General features: G+C 35.5%; 1 pseudogene; it reads right to left on the reverse strand.

Annotated features, from left to right (window-relative positions):
- Positions 1-3,523: 3,523 nt before the first annotated feature.
- Positions 3,524-12,754, reverse strand: LOC109046872 (annotated as a pseudogene).
- Between the last annotated feature and the right edge of the window lie 5,543 nt (positions 12,755-18,297).

Genomic DNA, 18,297 nt, shown 5'->3' on the forward strand with positions numbered 1-18,297 from the left:
TAATTAAATAATTATTTAATAATTATTCTACAAAATACTACAAATGATCCAGTTAAGCATGTTTTGGAACATATGGGAACTATGCAGACTGGAAAAAGAAACTATTCTGCAATTTTTGTATTTAATCAAGATTATTTTGGAAGTTTTTAGAAACCTATATTTACAGAAAATGTGGTGTATGATAAAAAATCAGCAACTGTGGGGAAAAAAAGGGTATTGACTGTGGTTATTTTAGCTGTACAAAAACGATCCCATACTAACGTAAACCTCGGCTGCCTAATATAATGGAATAAGCGTTGCGTTGACACGCTTATGGAGAAACTCCTGTTTACTCTGACACTGAAGCCTGATTCAGGGCCGTGCACTTTTTGAGGGGCAGTGGCCCAAACCAAAAATAGGGCACTAAACTAAACTAAACTAAACAGCACAGAAGAGAGCACACTCTGTAATAATTGACTTTATTGTAGATGTTTTGATAAGAGTGGGCTCTCCCTCACTCTCTGATCCTGCTTCTGCCTCATCTTCAATGGAATAAGGGAAAGTGGGGTAAATTAAGCCAGTGGGTAAGTTGACCCACCCCCTGCATCTTGGCATCTGTACACTTTTACTGTCATGTGACCATGTATTTTGGAATCACCCATCGTTTCTGCCAGACTGTAAAAAGAAGAAACACATGGGGGGAATGGAAGGCACCCATTTACTTTAAAAACAGTTTTTGCCTTGTCAAAGTAGAATTTTAGCACAACAGATGTAATGGTTGTTACAATTAAGCAAATTTGTGATCATGGACCACAAAACCAGTCTTAAGTCGCTGGGGTATATTTGTAGCAATAGGCAAAAATACATTGTATGGGTCAAAATTATCGATTTTTCTTTTATGCCAAAAATCAAGATATTAAGTAAAGATCATGTTCCATGAAGATATTTTGTAAATTTCCTACTGTAAATATCTCAAAACTTAATTTTTGATTAGTAATATGCATTGCTAAGAACTTCATTTGGACAACTTTAAAGGTGATTTTCCCAGTATTTTGATTTTTTTGCACCCTCAGATTCCAGATTTTCAAATAGTTGTATCTCGGCCAAATATTGTCCTACATCAAACCATACATCAATGGAAAGCTCATTTATTCAGCTGTCAGATGATGTATAGATCTCAATTTCAGAAAATTGACCCTTATGACTGGTTTTGTGGTCCAGGGTCACATTTATCCAGTTCTTAAAGTATTTATGATACATATATGTGATTTAGCAACATATAAAACTATGCAAATCATTTAGCTAAATATTAGCCTGAACTGGTTAGCTACAGTTGCTATTTTTTCCAAAATGGCAGCTATGGGGCAAAGTGAGCCAAATGCTGTGGGGTAAATTGAGTCAGCATTTTAACTTACCTCACCATAAGGCACTGTAATTAAGTTAAATCTCTGAATTATAAACTGGTATTTTAATGTAATATTACTGGTTTAGTTTATCATATATACATATTATTTGTAGTTTATTTGATAGGCACAGTGTACAAGTGCACCAAATCCTTCACTGATAAGAACCAGAAAATGCTTTTCATCGCATTAGTATCAGATATATCTTTCCACCTGTAGTCGCTAATGGCCAACAAACTCTCTGTTTAGTCTGTTTTTAGGAAGGCTACAACTTTGGTGTTCGACGTATTGTTTCAGAAATGCAAACAATTAAATACTGAAATTTAAACTTCATTTGGTTGGTTTTATGTTGTTAAAGTTAACTTTATGAAACAGAACGCTTTGAGCTGGGGTGACGGTGGGGAGTGGTGAAAGGGGCACCTCAGCTCTAGCCACTGGGCCACCCCCCGTGCATGGCCCTGGCCTGATTTGTTCACGTTTGTGTAGCTGCACAAACAAATGGTGCTTCAGCCCACCAAAAGGGCTATATAAGTCAGCTCAGAGCGTCATTCGTCAGAATCTTTTGACTGATAGCAACAGTCATCAACTTACATACAGCCTTAAAGCATGGCAGCTTACGCAACGCTCATTCCCTTATCCTAGGGAACCCAATTTATGTTAGTAACGGAAGTGTTTCCCTTCAAATGGTCTCTCCCATTGTATTGACATGCTTATGGGGAATGCATCCAATAGTGCCGTGTTATAAGCAAGTGCAGAATGAAGCTGCTCTGCGAGCCCAGCCCTGGAGCACCTGTAATGAGAGCTCCTAGAAGCATGAGCCAATTATGAGACCCAAGCCACCAGGCATAGGGTCCACATAACAAGACCTTCTCCGCTTACAGAAGGGATAAGGTAAATTAGGTGGACAAAATCCATGCCTGAAGGGCAGGGACATCCAAGTTATAAAACGTAGTGAAGGTAGACGGCGAAGACCAGCCGGCAGCTGCACAGATATCACCAATAGAAATCCTGCTGGACCAAACCCAGGAAGAGGTCATTCCTCTGGTGGAGTGGGCCCTCACTCCAATTGGACACTGACTGGAGTAGCTGACTAGGGTGGCTCAAAGGGAGGACCTCGCAGGGCCCTGAGGACTATAGATAAATCCCAAATCGGATGAAGAGGAAGAGGTGGATTCAATCTCTGAGCTCCCCTCAGGAACTTAACAACAATGTCATTTTTGCTGACTGACTGGCCAGCCAAGATTGTGTGAAACAACATTTGAAATAAATTTACAGGCACCTCAGTGATAAAACTCATGGATTCGGATGACGATTATTCATGGTGGAGAAGAGAGTTCTGTGATCCTGCAAACCCAGGAACGTTCTGCTCATGTGGCCAGTCACATGATTGTCTGCTATAGCTAAATAAAATGTCATATGCTTGGAACAATAAGAATTTATTAATATTTTATGATATCCTATGTATTATTTGATTATTTAAATCTCCTGTTAAAAAATAATAAAATAGACGCACTATAGTTAAAATGGTTTTCTGTCTTGCATAATATCCCCCTTAAAATGATGGATGTCATTAAAAAACGTGTAGATTAGCAGAATGCAACCTCTTATTTACATAATGTAAGCATAAAGCTGCTTGGTTTATATTTTCTGTACATAATTGTAGCCTATATAATACATAAGCTATTTTAAAATGTTATTGTATTCTGTTTCTGCCCTAGGCTATAATGATCCATTTAGTTTATGTGGTTTTCTTCTCTTTCTTCTTTTTGTTCTTAACAGCTCCCACTCACTGTGGTGGAGCAGTTATGAAATACAGTTCTTGTAAATACTTTCCAGCATTTCCTTTTTTTTTCAGTAATAAATAAGCATGCAAATTACAGCGAAGTGCAATAGTTACTGTAGCCTATGGTGTTCGGCAGTGGTCAAAAAGGATTTCAACATTGAATTTTTAATCGATTTGTTGTAAAATATGAGATTTGGATTTGGATGGAAGTTTAAATTACCACACTTTGGTGTTTGTCAAAAAAAAAAAAAAAAAAAAAAAAACAGTTGGTTGTTCGGGGATTTTTTTTTGTTTGGTTGGTGGGAGAAAAAGACATTCTTTATTGATGTGTAGAAATATAATATCAGATTAACCCCTGTAAATGTTGAAAATAGTTTACACCCCCATGAAAAACAATTACCATCCGAATCAGACTATAAACACATTGGTTTGTGGCACTTTATTATTCTTTTAGTTAATTCTTTTAGTTCTTTATTATTCTTTTAGTTCCATACATACTATGTAAATACCACTGTATATGAATATGTATATGACAATAATTCAATATTGTTTATCACATTAATTAATGATTTTTACAGTAAAAGCAAAGTACTATGCTATTTTGGTGGACACTATGGTAACTATTTGTAAACATCAAATCATCAAAATGATAGAATTTGCATATATGAAAAATGTGATTTATTCGTCTTTATTGTAGCAATTGGTTTTATTTTCAGCAGATGAGCACCATAATCAAATTGCATTTTGTAAGCAATCCCAAGTTTAGATAATACACATCTTTGGTTGATTTTACTCTGATTTTACTCTTTGGTATTCCAGGCCTGCTGCATCCTCTTCAGTTTAACTGCAGGAAATTAATGGACTACAGATTGCAATCCTGGTGCAATCTGGTGCAAGGTAAGTGGATTTTCAACTGAGGGCCAAGCAGAGCCACTACAAAGTACAAAACAACACATTTATAAATGAAAACACTATTAAGAAGATGCAAAAAAATCTTAATTCACGTTCACACTTGTGCATCACCTGCAGGATATCCAGCTCGATTTTCCCACTATTCTTCTTATCGAACGTTTTAAATATTTCTGTGTAAAGCAAAGATAAAAATGTTACAGTAAACCACGCAGAAACAATATTTTGTAATTCCTTATCATACCTATTTATTTTCAGTTATTTAAAAAATTGAACTGGTTAATCTTCAGCAGAACTTACTGAAGAGCATTTCCAGGCGAATCAGGCAGCCAACGAAGCAATCAAAGTCAATGGCGTACTGCTGTTTGGCATAACGTGAGATTATCACCTGAAGTACGTCATTGTTCAGCTGGAATCCTTTGAAGAAAAGCAAATACATCCATTAATGCACTCTTTATTAGCACCACTTTTAGAAGAAAAAAAAATTATATTGTCTATATTGTCCTCAATGTTTAGATATTAATCCATAGACTCATTACCTGCTTTTTTCACGGCATCTCTCATCTCATGGGAACTCATAGTGCCTGAATTGTCTGTATCATGCTTCTTAAAAACCTCCTGGTGAGGTATGACAGAAAATCCACATTAAGTATTTAACATCACTAAATACAATGACGAATTTATCTGAACTTTAGTGCCCACAAAACTGTTGCTCTGTGGTAGGGTTGCACAATAGATCTGTATCATATCAATTATCAGCTGATATTACAGATTTTTAATCTTTATTTGACACCAAAATATATATTATACCAAATATTTCTGGATCTTTATCCACAGTATGTGAAAAACTCCACGAGAACTCCATAAGGCTGAGTTTGCCGCTGGACTGAGGTCAAGGGTTATAACAGGGTTATCATGATTAATTTGGTTTCTGTGTTTGTACAATGAACAGACTCTGTTGAGAATATTAATTCACAATTAAAACATTCAGTTAATACTAAATTAATCCAAACTGCGGTTTCCTGAACCTCTGGAGATTATTAAGAAAACTGCAAGAGGGTTGTGAAAAGCTAATAATTAATGAAATCATAGAAATGTAAAATTCAACCAAATATTTTTAAAATAAAAACAAAATAACAGTCAGTACTTTATATATTATAAATTTTTATAATGTTTAAAAAATATTTTAAATAGTAATTCAACGTCAGAGAACTTTGAACATGTGAATGTGTTGATGAATTATTGAAATATTAACTTAAACTCTCAGGGGGACTTCAAGTTAACAAGTTTGTTAATCTGTGCATTAATCCATATAGATTTCATTCATATGATCCATCGAGGTAAGGATACATCTAGCAGACTGATAATATGGCGACAGGTTTCTATACTAAATCCATCCATCTTCAGATTGGTTCCTGAGTGAAAAAAAAACAAAACATTGTGACCAGCACAGATTGTTAAAGATTTTCAGGGCACTTTTAAAATCAAATTCAGATATATCTATACATTTATATAAATGTGAATAAAACTGAGAACTTTTGTTTTCCTACGTGTCGAGGTAACACTGTCCAGGATCTGCTTTAGTTCATACTCAGACGCCTCCGAGTCCTGCAGAGTGAAAAAAAAAGATCATGTGTGATAATGCTAATGACTCAAAACTGAAAATGACCAACCATGTGACTTACATTTCCAGCAATCTGATTGAAAAGCTGCTTGAAATGTGGGTCCAAATCACTCTCGGATATGTATTGCTGAAAAAAAAAAAAAAAAAATTAAATTAAAGTAATTTTTGATTTTATATGAATTATATCTGAATTTATATAAACATTTTTCTCATAATACACAATTTACCTTTTTCACATCTGCACTGATCTCTGTATCCATCGGGCTTCATGAACAAGAGTCAGAAACATCCATCATGCATTTGGGTGCAAATACAAGAATGTTTAGGGTACAGTTTTATTGATTTATCGTTCAAACAGATGTTTTAGTGCAGTGGTTCCCAACCACATTCATGGAGCCCCCCAACACTGCACATTTTGCATCTCTCCTTTATCTGACACACCCATTTCAGCTCTTGGAGTCTCTACTAATGAGCTGATGATCTGAATCAGGTGTGTTTGATTAATGGGACATGGAAAAACATGCAGTGTTGGGGGGCTCAAAAGAATCTGTGCAGCAGCATCCCCGTGTGGACTAAAACTGGAACTATATAATCTCATGCTTTTTTTTTTGTTTTGTTTTTTTCAATTGAAATATACTAAAAACACTTGGGACAAACCTGGCAGCAGCCTCTTTCTCTGTGAACACGCGCAGTATGAAGCTTCCCCTGCGATGCGGCTCGTGATTGGATATTCACCCGGAGGCAGTTTGAAGCGCTCGCTCACTTCTCGCAGGTTGATGAAGGTGTTGCTCCCTGCAATGGACGGCTGATGCAGCAGTACATTAGGACCAAGATGAACGTTATTGCGACCCCTGAACTGCAACACAAACAGTTGGATGAAATGGCATCTGAAAACTTGCAATGGTTGTTTCATATAAATGTATCGTATGGCTGCAAAAATAAAAGTTGTGTTGAGTGGAATATGTAAGATTGGAGTGGTTTTTTATTTTAATTGTTTTGTGTTTGCACACTCAATTTTAGCATTCTCTCACAAAAGAACTGTGTTACCCTGAAATGTTGTGTTCTCTCACAAAACATCTTCCATTCTTAGGGGAGCACAAAAGCATTGGAATATGCTTATTTTTTTGTCCCTTTAGGGTCTCCATAGTATCATAAAAATGAAAGAATGACTGGTTACATTTGTGGTGTCCAGTTACTCTCATGTACAAAGCATATAGAGCTCATACACACCTCATCTGGAACCTGAAAAACACCAAAGAATATTGTATTATTCAATGTTCAAATTCATACAGTTAATAAAATATTCTATTAATTAGTGGTAATGTTGATGGTTATGTCAAAGTAAAAGTGTGTCAAATAAAGTGCAAAGTTGCATTCTGGAAGTAAAATCACACTATATCAAAGTTTCAAGACAGACCTAACATGAGCTTAGAGAATATTAAAAAATATTTAAATATCTTTTGAGGAAAGAAAAATCTTCAGCCAAACTCCAGATGAAAAATTACAATACTAATGATTCCTAAAGGGAATTGCTTCAAATGAAAGTATGAATCTTGGTGCAGGTTGGTTTAGCTAATGACTCTTTATTGATTTAAAAAATTTTTATCCTATCTCTAGTATTAATAGTATTACTGATTGTACGTAACCAATTACCTTATAGATAGCAAAGCCAATGGTGTTCAGGTCTCGTCCAAACCGCTTGTCTTTACGACCATCTTTCTGCATCAGACCCACTAGGATCGTGCAGCCGTCTTCTCCATCAAGAGGATCATCATCTTCTTCCTCCAGCTTGATCACAAACTGAGGGTTTGAGCAGAATGTTGCTGGAGAGGATGAACCAAACATTCAGACCGTGGATCAAACAACAGCTTTTAGTTTGAAGAATATTGTGGTTGGTTTGATTTACCTTGGTTGTTCCTGCAGCCCCCTGCGGTGGCTCCCACCTTCCAGTCACCTTCAAACTGGTTGTAGTTCCAGCGGCTCACATCTTCGCTTGAAAGAGTGTCTGGAGTCAGATTACAGATCTCCAACCTTGAGAATTGCTGTATGAAGTCAGAATATGCCATCCTGACATGACGAGGAAGATTCGTTATTATTTGTCAACTTATTTGTTACGTTGTTGTTGAGGGTTACAAGCTCAAGTTCTCTTACCAAAACTCTCCATCTTCAGCCGAATAATCCAGTTTAGCTTTCTCCTCTGGTTTCACACTGTTCCACTCTTTGGAACTGAAAAAGCATTGGAAATATTTGACAGGACTCTCAGGACTGATGTTGAAGGAGTAAGATCTGTTTCGGGAAACTCACTTGTCACTCCAAGGGCCTGTCCACTCCACCTGACCCCATGGGTTCCTGATACGCACCACCTGAACCTGACGGCCGTAGGAATGAACCTGTAGGTACAATAAGGTGACAGTCATTAGAGCTCCTTTGAGTTTTTCCTTTAAAATACATATTATACTGCCAGTTTCTGACCTCCTCTGCGCCAATGACGGAATAGGCATGACCCTTCACCAGCTTCAGACTCGTCACCGCCTCCGTCTCATATGAACTGGTAATCTGCTCAGTGATTATAATATATATGATTAGAATAATAACATGTAATGTATGCGCCAGTGACGGAATCCACAAAAGATAATCATTGTCTGTGAAATCACTGGTATGGTAGTGTGGCAGCCACATGAAGACATTATATACATCATGTGAATCATTATTTGACACTGAAGACTGGAGTAAAAATATTTTGTTGTGTTTTGCATAGAAATTAATAAGTTGTTGTTTTTAACATAGAAATTAATATCTTGGATCTTCGTAAAAAAAAACAAGTTTGTTAACTAGACCACAGATCCACAGCACGTTTAGACAAGTATGGCATTGTCGGCGTTATTTAACTAGAACCACAGATCCACTAAAAGATTCAGGACCCGCCGCTAGCTGAGGCACGGAGGGGAGACTGATGCTCGTGAGATTTCAGGTGGGTTTGTTAACTAGACCACAGATCCACTAAAAGATTCATCTGAAGACTCATGCAGCATTTTAGATTTTGTTGCTTTTTGGAATTTTTTTTAATTATATTAGGGTGTTGCATAATTGGAGGAGATCATGGGTAATGATCAGTGATTATGTGATTTTTGGTTGTTTTTGCATGAGTTTTGGAGGGTGCGGAGGAGCTTTGTTCAACTCATAGTTCTCAGCGATGCCTCCCGTGAAATCCTCAAAACCTTCAGTGGTCGAACCTCCTGTCAGAGCTTCATATGAACCATTTAACCTTCAAAATACAGGAGAAATCAGCACCACTGGTTGGTATGTAATGGATATGTTGTAAAAACATTATAGGCTGTGGTTATGGTACAGTGTTTAGCAACAGTTTCAGATGACTCAGTATCTTATTGTTAAGCATTACAGTTCAGGTAAGTAGTAGCAGGTAATTTGTGAATAGACACACACTTACTTTGCATAGGCCTTTTCCATCAGAGCACTCCAGAACTCAGAGCCCTCGGCTGAATGAACAAACAGCAGCTTCCCATCTCTGGTAGGCAGCCGGTCATCAATGACAACATCCACCCATTGACCGTACTGCCAGAACTGAAGAGACGAGAACAACACCAATCAGTCTGACAGTATCCCTTTAGTTTATCTTTGGATTTATAATAGGGTTATGTGTTGTAATTAATACACAAATGAGATCCAAAGTCTGGGACCACTAGTGAAAATAATTCATTTAGAATTTTTTCTAATGTTATATGATTTTTAAAACTTTTCTTCCAGGTTTTAAATGAGATTTTCAATCCCAGATCTTTAGTGTGGTCTCAGACATTTTGATCCCACTGTATGATTATACCTGAAAGTGAAAGATGCCAGCATAGTTCTCTGTAAAACTCTGTCCAGGTGGAACTACACGTTCCAGAATCTCATTATCCAGAGTCAAAGATGCAATAGCAGCCAGCAACCAACAGTCACCTGCCAATGTATCAAATGTCATTAGATACTTATGCATTGAGCTTATTGTTTCATGCAAACTGACTTCCAGTTCACTTATTACAGACAATAGCCCTCCAGGATCATCCTGGGCTTCCGTTGTTTTGCTCAAAGTGTATACTGGGCGTATCTGTCTTGCTCAATGGTGATGGTGGTTGGATCGAACATAGTGGGATTTGAACCTGCAACCTTCAAGCTTAGCTTTTTAACCACTCCCATGTCTCACAATGTTTTTCCACAACACAAGAAATGCACTTGCATTGTGAGGTAACTATAATTAGATTAGTGGTTGCTAAATCTAACATCATTATTATTGTTGCTCATACTTTGTTCTTAACCACTAACCACTAAAACTTGAGCATGTATTTTGCCCCATTAGCATGAACACTCTTAAATAAAGATTTCAAAAGGGGGTTTTCACAGTGATGCCATAGAAGAACCATTTTTGGTTCTTCAAAGAACCTAGAACCTTCCAGTGAACAGTTCTAAAAGAACCATTTCTTCGTACTGTGCAGAACATTTCGATATTCTGAGGAACCTTTTGTGGAATGAAAAGATTCCATGGATGTTTCTTCATGGAACTATCAATAATAAGACCTTTTATTGATCTGGGGGAGTCATGGCCTAATGGTTAGAGAGATAGACTCCTAACCCTTAGGTTGTGGGTTCGAGTCTCGGGCTGGCAATACCACGACTTAGGTGCCCTTGAGCAAGGCGCTGAACCCCCAACTGCTCCCCGGGCGATCTGATTTTCTGATTTAGCGAATATATTTGTTGTGTCATGGTTATTAGCACTGCACAATATGAGTCTGTGTGTTTGGGGTGGAGGACAGTTATCTAAAGTCAACATAAAGCTGACAAACTGGCAGACAGTGGTAACTAAACACCTCATTTAAAGTAATGAATAATAAAATAACCTGAAATTCCATATTCATCACATTTTTTTTCAGGCAGTTGTGGCCTAATGGATAGAGAGTTGGACTTGTAATCTGAAACGTAGGTGGGGGGAGTGAATGTTCAGCGCTCTTTTAAACCATCATTACCCACGACTGAGGTGCTCTTGAGCAAGGCACTGAACTGGGTGCCGCCGCAAAAATGGCTGCCCACTGCTCCAGGTGTGTGTGTGTGTGTGTGTTCACTTCTCACTGCTGTGTGTGTGTGTGAACTTGGGTTAAATGCAGAGCACAAATTCCAAGTATGGGTTACCATATACTTGGCCACACATCATGCCAGTTTTTTGTGATACTGACTTCACCTATGTGTTAGTAAAATTCATAAATAATTTGCAAACCACACACAACAGGACACACCCAAACACTGTTCTGATCAAAAGGAGCCTTTCTCACCTAAATCTCCCTGGCAGATGTCTGTCCGCTTAGCGCCGTCCACAATGAACTCAGGATTTGAATAGAATTCCTTTAAAAAGGGACAATGTGAGTACGATTAGAGGTGATAGTGTTACGTTATGTAAAGGTACACCAAAATAACAATAGCTTTCATTTACTCTTAGCAAACGGCACATGTGAAAAGGTTCAGTTGAACTAATGTGCTGTGGCTTGTGTATTCATAAAAAAAAAAGAAAATAAATAAAAAATACAGGTATTAAGCATCTTATTTATATAACAATGCAAACTGATGAGCAGAGAGTCTGCATGTTGTAAGTATCAACACACACATAAGGTCATCTTCACACCTTAAGAGAAACCTGAGCTGCTCTCGGTTACCATAGTGAGCATATTGCACACCCACATGGAAACATACACACACACACACACACATATACCACCTACCAAAACAATAAAGATACTAACAAGATAATTCCCTTACTTCCCCCCATGTAATGGTTTTTTTTATACTGTACGAACTGTATATTCTATCGCCCCTACACCAACCCTACACCTAACCCTACCCCTTACAGGAAACTTTGTGCAATTTTACTTTCTCAAAAAAACTAATACTGTATGGTTTATAAGCGTTTTGAAAAATGGGGACATGGGTTATGTCCTCATAAGTCACCCTCTCCTTGTAATACCTGTGTCATACCCATGTCATTATACAAAGTTGTGTACTGATATGTCACAAAAACAAAACACACACACACACACACACACACACACACACACACACACACACACACACACACACACACACACATAACAATACATGTTTTGTATCTCAGATAAACTACTGTAAAAATGTTATGTTTTAATTATATATATATATATATATATATATATGTTTTGTATCATATATATTTATATATATATATAATTTAGTAGTTTTATTAATCACTTAAACTCCTTCCATTGTTCCTTGTGAATGCAAATATCAAATACACTACAAAAAAACAGATAATTAAAAATGTTTCAGTTTTACATCTAATTTAACTGGTTTTATTTGTGATTTTTTTTTTTTTAAATTTTTTTGCTCTATTAGGTATAAATAGATTCTATAAAAAACATAAGCCTGATAAAAACAATATGAAAAATACTATTTTTTATATTTATATTGAAATTTAATATCTATATAATATTTAATATTCTCTTCTAATCACTACTTTTCAATTAACCTCACTACTTTGACTTATTAATTTACGCTTGTGCATTTAAGCAATTGGTCATTTTAAAGTTTGTCTCGGGTAGAAATAAATTCTATAAAACATACAAGGATCACAAAAGCACAACTTAATATTTACCTAAATTCCACCTGTGTGGAAGAAAGCAAACACACACACACACACACATACACTGCAGTACCTTAGGTCTCTTCCACTGCACTCCTCTGGTCTTGGAGGAGTACCGCCCGAGTTCATTGTATCCTAGAGAGTTGGATTCAGCAGGGAAGGTTGGGTCACAGAACAGGGTTCCTTTCGCCAGACACTCCTGCTTCAGGCTCTGGTAGTCCTGCTTGTTGAAAGGAATCGCCTTCTCATTTGTTCCCACTCCTTCTCCTCTGTCCAGCCTCCTAGAAAGAACTTTTGCAATGTTAGACATGCTCCCCTGTAGTTACGCTCAAGTTTCTCTAAAGCTTGTGTAGTGTGTGTGTTTGTGTGAGACTGATGCAGGTTTTAAAGTGAGAGCTGCTGTATGGTATAAAGCAGTGAGGGGTGGAGTCACACCCACCTGTCAGCGCACAGGGGCAGGTGTTGTTTTTACACTGGTTTAACATCATATAACTCTGAGATGCAAAATAAATACACAATCCTCTTAAAATATTGTAGGCCTACACACACACACACACACACACACACACACACACACACACATATATATATATATATATATACATATATAGTATATATACATATATATATATATATACAAACATACATATATATTACAATTACACAACAGCAAAAACATGATGAAAGTATGTTTTGATCTACACTACACTCCACACTCTCAAACACTACACCCATGTGTGCTGGTTTAGCCAACAAATTCAAAACAACAGACATTAACATGGTGCAGTCCTTCCTAACAGCCTCTGCTTACAGTTCATCCCAAAGGTGGGATTCAGGTCTGGGCTTCATGCAGGTCTGTCAAGTCTGTCGAGGAGCAGGAAACGGCCCTCCTTGAACAATTGTCACAGTCTTTAAAATGACACTGTAGCATTAAGATTTGCCCTCAATTTGGGATTAAGGAACCTAGCAAAGTCACTAATTAGAAAGTGGTGTGTATATGGTGTTAGTGTGGGTTTTGTTTAGGCTTTATTCAAATTTTTTTAAAATGTTTTTAATGATTTTATTGTGTTTTAATATATTTTCTTAATTGCGATTTGGAATTTTTGTTATGTTTTGTACATTGCAACAATTTGTACATTGCAACAAATTGCAACAGACATGTCAATATTTTTACAATCTGAAAGAACAAACAAACAAATAAACAAAAACTTTTTATGGTCATGTAGGGTACAGTTGAGACACCCATTCTTAATGCTCTAAAGCTGGCTAACCATTTATTGCAAATGTAATAAATTACAGTTGTGCAATTTGTTTTTAAATTCATTTTTATTTATTAGCTCTATTTAATTCAGATTCAATTAAACAATATAGGAACCAAATATTTAACAAAGATATGGCAAACAATAACAAATAAAAAATAAAATTGGAAATTGTCATGGAAAACAAACAAAAACAGAAACAAAAATAAAGTCCACTCACTGACTACATTGCCTAACACACAAACTTTCCCAGTTTTATTCACACACACACACACACACACACACACACACACACACACACACACACACACACACACACACACACACACACGGGTATGTGTGTGTTTGTGTGTCACACACACTTGTGTGTGTTTGTGTGTCCCTAACATTATAGGGACATTCCATAAGCTTAGTGGTTTTATACTGTACAGACAGTAAGTTTTATTCCTCTACATACCTGTATATTCTATAAACCTACCCCTAAACCTATAACCATTACTTAAAACCTTCTTTATTTTTACATTTTTAATCATTCTGTATGATTTATAATCTTGATTCCTCATTGGGACCTAACAAATTTTCCCCATAAGGTTAGAGTTTAGTGGTATTATAGGCTACATGTGGGCACATTTGGTCCCCATAACGCAGGTAATACCAGTACACACACAAACACACACACACAGCCTCTGAATATGCCTTTTATTTTCTGATGGAACTGATCAATATTGATCAAGACGCATGAGCGGTGCTGTTACATGTAATATGTTGTTGTTTGACGGTTTTGTTGAACCACCCTTTGTATCTAGCAGATGGCGCTGGTGTGCAGTTAATCCCGTATTGAGCTTCATCTTTACAGAAAATGTCAGAATGCACGTGTCTGCACGAATGGTCATATGCACACTATTAGCTGATTTACCCTTTATGAATTTTAATGTGATTGATGTCGCTGTTTTGACGCAGCCATTTATCACAGAAGTTCTGTATGATAAAAGAGGCTTATGTAATAAATAATATTCTTTGAAACATAAATAATGGTTTAAATGCCTGTTTATTGTGTAGTATAATACTAAATAAGGCACCAGTGTGTTAACATTAGCCCATTAACGTTCCGTCGTTATACCGCAGTTCTAAAGGGACGTTCTCGAATAACCCTTACCAAAAAGTAGTATACTTCAAGTTTATTTTATTAAGTATAGGCTACTTAAGAAAAGTTCAAGTATATTTTAAGTGTACTTTATGTAAGTATACAAATATCAGTGTACTAGTAGTATACTTGTACGTGTTCTATTTCAATACTCCTTAGGACTAAATTGGCCAACTTTCTAGTATATAAAAGTATACTTTTAAGTATACTTTAAGTATAACAGTAGTAAACTTTGAGTATGCAACTAGTTTACATCAAAGTTTTTAGCTTGTACTGCAACTATACTTAAAGTGAACAGTATAGGTATACTGAGAGTTTACTAATTAAATACTTGTAGTAGCAGTTTTAGTAGACTTTGAAGTATAGTCTCAGTAAACTACTAGTAGTTTTATACTGCAAGTAATTTTTTAAAGTGAACTTTTCATCATACTTTAAGTATACTACTATGTCCCCATTTAGGTATTAATTTGTATAAACTTTGTTATATGAATATCTAAACGTACAAAACATCAAAAGAAAGAACAGTGAATCTGCTTGTCAACAAAAATATTTTATTCTAGCTTCATGCATTCTTTATTTAAACACTTGAATGTGGGTAAGTTTCATAAATAAAAAAATAAAGAAATAAACAACATTTTGAACCAAAAGCTAAATAATAAAAAAAAGATTATGAATTGGATTCAGAATGATAATCAAAATGTAGATGGAGTTGATCAAAAGTGCGGACTCAGAGGAAGACTGCGAGGGTTTATGGTGCCATTTGGAACAGTGCCTTAGATTACATGTTGTCTGTTGTTTCGGTTTCTTCTTCACTTGTGTTTATTTGGGAAATTCTGTACAGAAGATGTGTACTAGCGCCCCCTACCATATAACAATGAAAACACAGATTCTAGGAGCACAAGTATAACTCAAATATGTTAAGACTTTTTCTAAGTATGAGAAAAGTATACCTAAATGTCATTTTAAGTATATTTCTGAGAAGTACATAAAGCCCATTTCTGAGAAGTACATAAAAAAGAAGAATAAAAGTATACTTTCCTATTTTTAGTTTAAAAGAAGTATACTAATAGCACACGTGAATAAACTTCTTTTTCAAAAGGATAATAGAAGCTTGAGCTCAGTGTTAAACTGTCAAACTGAGATTTGAATCCGTGGCGGAAGGAAGTAGTCTATCGCTGCACAAAAGAGGGTTTTTACAGACACCCAGTTGTTGTTTCTTTATGAAGATTTACACACTTGTGTCATCAAACTGTTGGATAAAGCAATATCAGACTCGTAGCTGTGCGATATAGCTATCGGCACGTTGTGACTACCTATGGTAAATATATATATACTTGTGTGTGTGTGTGTGTGTGTGTGTGTATGCATGTAGGTTTTATAATGATTTCACATGGTCAGACCAATAGCTATATGTTCTGTTTATTCAGTTTCACTATGTGGTCAGATTAGCAGCTGTCATTTTAATAAGTAAATATATTTTATAATTATCTTGGTATACTGTATGAACCCACATATGAATGTAATCTTTTAACACAGGATACCTGTAAGTCAATACTGTTTGCTAAACGTTTTAACTGCCTCAACCAGAAAATTAGCTTATACTAACACAATCTACTACACTGTGAAAAATGTTCTGTCAGGTAACCTAAAATGTGCTTCATTGCATGATTCATGATTCATTATGAAAGGTAACTAATTATTTACATCATTACTTTGAATGAAAAGTAAACATTTGGGACGCTGTCCTTGATTATCTTAAAAACATGTTTACTTTAGGAGTGCTGTTTTGGGATCTAAACCTGTACTTAAGCCACCAATATCATTTGTAAGCAACAACAAATAGGCTGTAACTAAAAGGGGGTTTTAAAGTGGCATAAGTGGATTTACATCTGAATGTTTCATTTTTTATGTGAACTGAGTGAAAACAAGGAGTAAAACTGGATTCACATGAATTGATTTGTTTTTTTTGGATGTATAATGATGGTGTTCATTTACATTTTAGGTTTGTTGTTTTTTTTTTATTTGTTTTTTGTTTGTTTATATAATTTTGTTAATTCTACAAAGTTTTAACAATTAATTAAGTTCATTGTGAACATTGTAAACAAGCAAACACACACAATCTAATTCCTTGAATAAGGGTCAGATGATTTTAACCTAGTGCTCATTCCAGTGTGGTTATTATTAACTCAAACTAAAACTAGTAAAAAAAGTATTTTCTCAAACTGAAATAAGCTGAAATAAAATAGAAATATTAGATGAAAAACTTGAGGAAAAAACAAACGAAAAAAATGCAAATTAGAAATGTTGCCAGCTCATTTAATAAAAAGTTTAAATTGAAATATTAAAATTACTTAAACTAAACAAAAATAAATAAAAGCAAAATATAATAATTTAAAAATATAAATTAAAATGATACAAAAAAAGTACAACAAAACTGACTAAAACTCAATACATGGCACAATACATGTTTTATTGTTAAAAAAAAAAAAAAAAAAAAAACTGAATAAAATGACCCAAACTTCAAATGTCTAAACAACGTGATGTCCATGATAACTGCCAAATGCAGATTGTTGTCACAAATCAGTTTTTTTAGCATTGTCATTATGGTGTATGGATTGTAACACCATAACATAACAAAATATGAAAAAAAAAAAAATATATATATGAAGGGGTATGAATAAAAAAAAAAAAATGCATATAAAACGTAGTATTTAAAAAAAAAATCTGAATTGATGCATTGTTTTTCCTGGCAGTTAATGTTGTTAATAATGTGACTAATATGTCTCTTGTTCCTGTTGAACAGAACAAAAAGCTTTAGGCTCTATAAGACTAATTAATATGGCACAGAACTAGAATTTTTTTGTAGAAAAATTAACTTTCAATACTGTGATGGCATTATAAAATCATATGCTAATGCTTATGTTCATATCTACAATGCTACAGAGATTACCAAATGCACAATGTGTTATAAATAATCCTGTTACTCTTTTACTGAGAAACTGCTCCAGACGATGCTCCAGAGCGTGAGTGGACTGTTCAAATGATTTATGCAGGATCCGAAATCGCAAACTTCCCTACTATAGCAGATGAAAAACAGTATGTGACAAGAGTTGTTTTAGTAGTCAATTAAACTGTTTAAAGGCACTAATAAGAAGAAAGTAACGTTGTACTACTATGCATACTGTCATGTCTGTTTTTGGTTTTGTTTCATGCCCATGTTTTCTTTTTCTTCTTCTTTAGACGTTTTATGGCACGTTTTCTTGTTTTATTTTGAAGTTTAGTCCCGGTCATGTTTCCTGTTCATGTCATGTGAGACTGTTATTCTTGATTTTGTATCATCACACATTGATTATTGTAATTCTTTATATATAGGTATGTCACAGGGTCAATTTTTATATTCAGTTCATATTCATAATCAGAACAACTAGTCAGCAAAATTGCCTAATACCCAAAACCTGTTAACAGGAAGTCTTGCCTGGTACCCAAAACTGCATCAACAGTCTTCTATCAGACAAGAAGTTGACTGAGCAAAGCCAGT

This window comes from Cyprinus carpio, chromosome A22 (genome assembly GCF_018340385.1).
Source record: "Cyprinus carpio isolate SPL01 chromosome A22, ASM1834038v1, whole genome shotgun sequence".
NCBI lineage: Eukaryota > Metazoa > Chordata > Actinopteri > Cypriniformes > Cyprinidae > Cyprinus > Cyprinus carpio.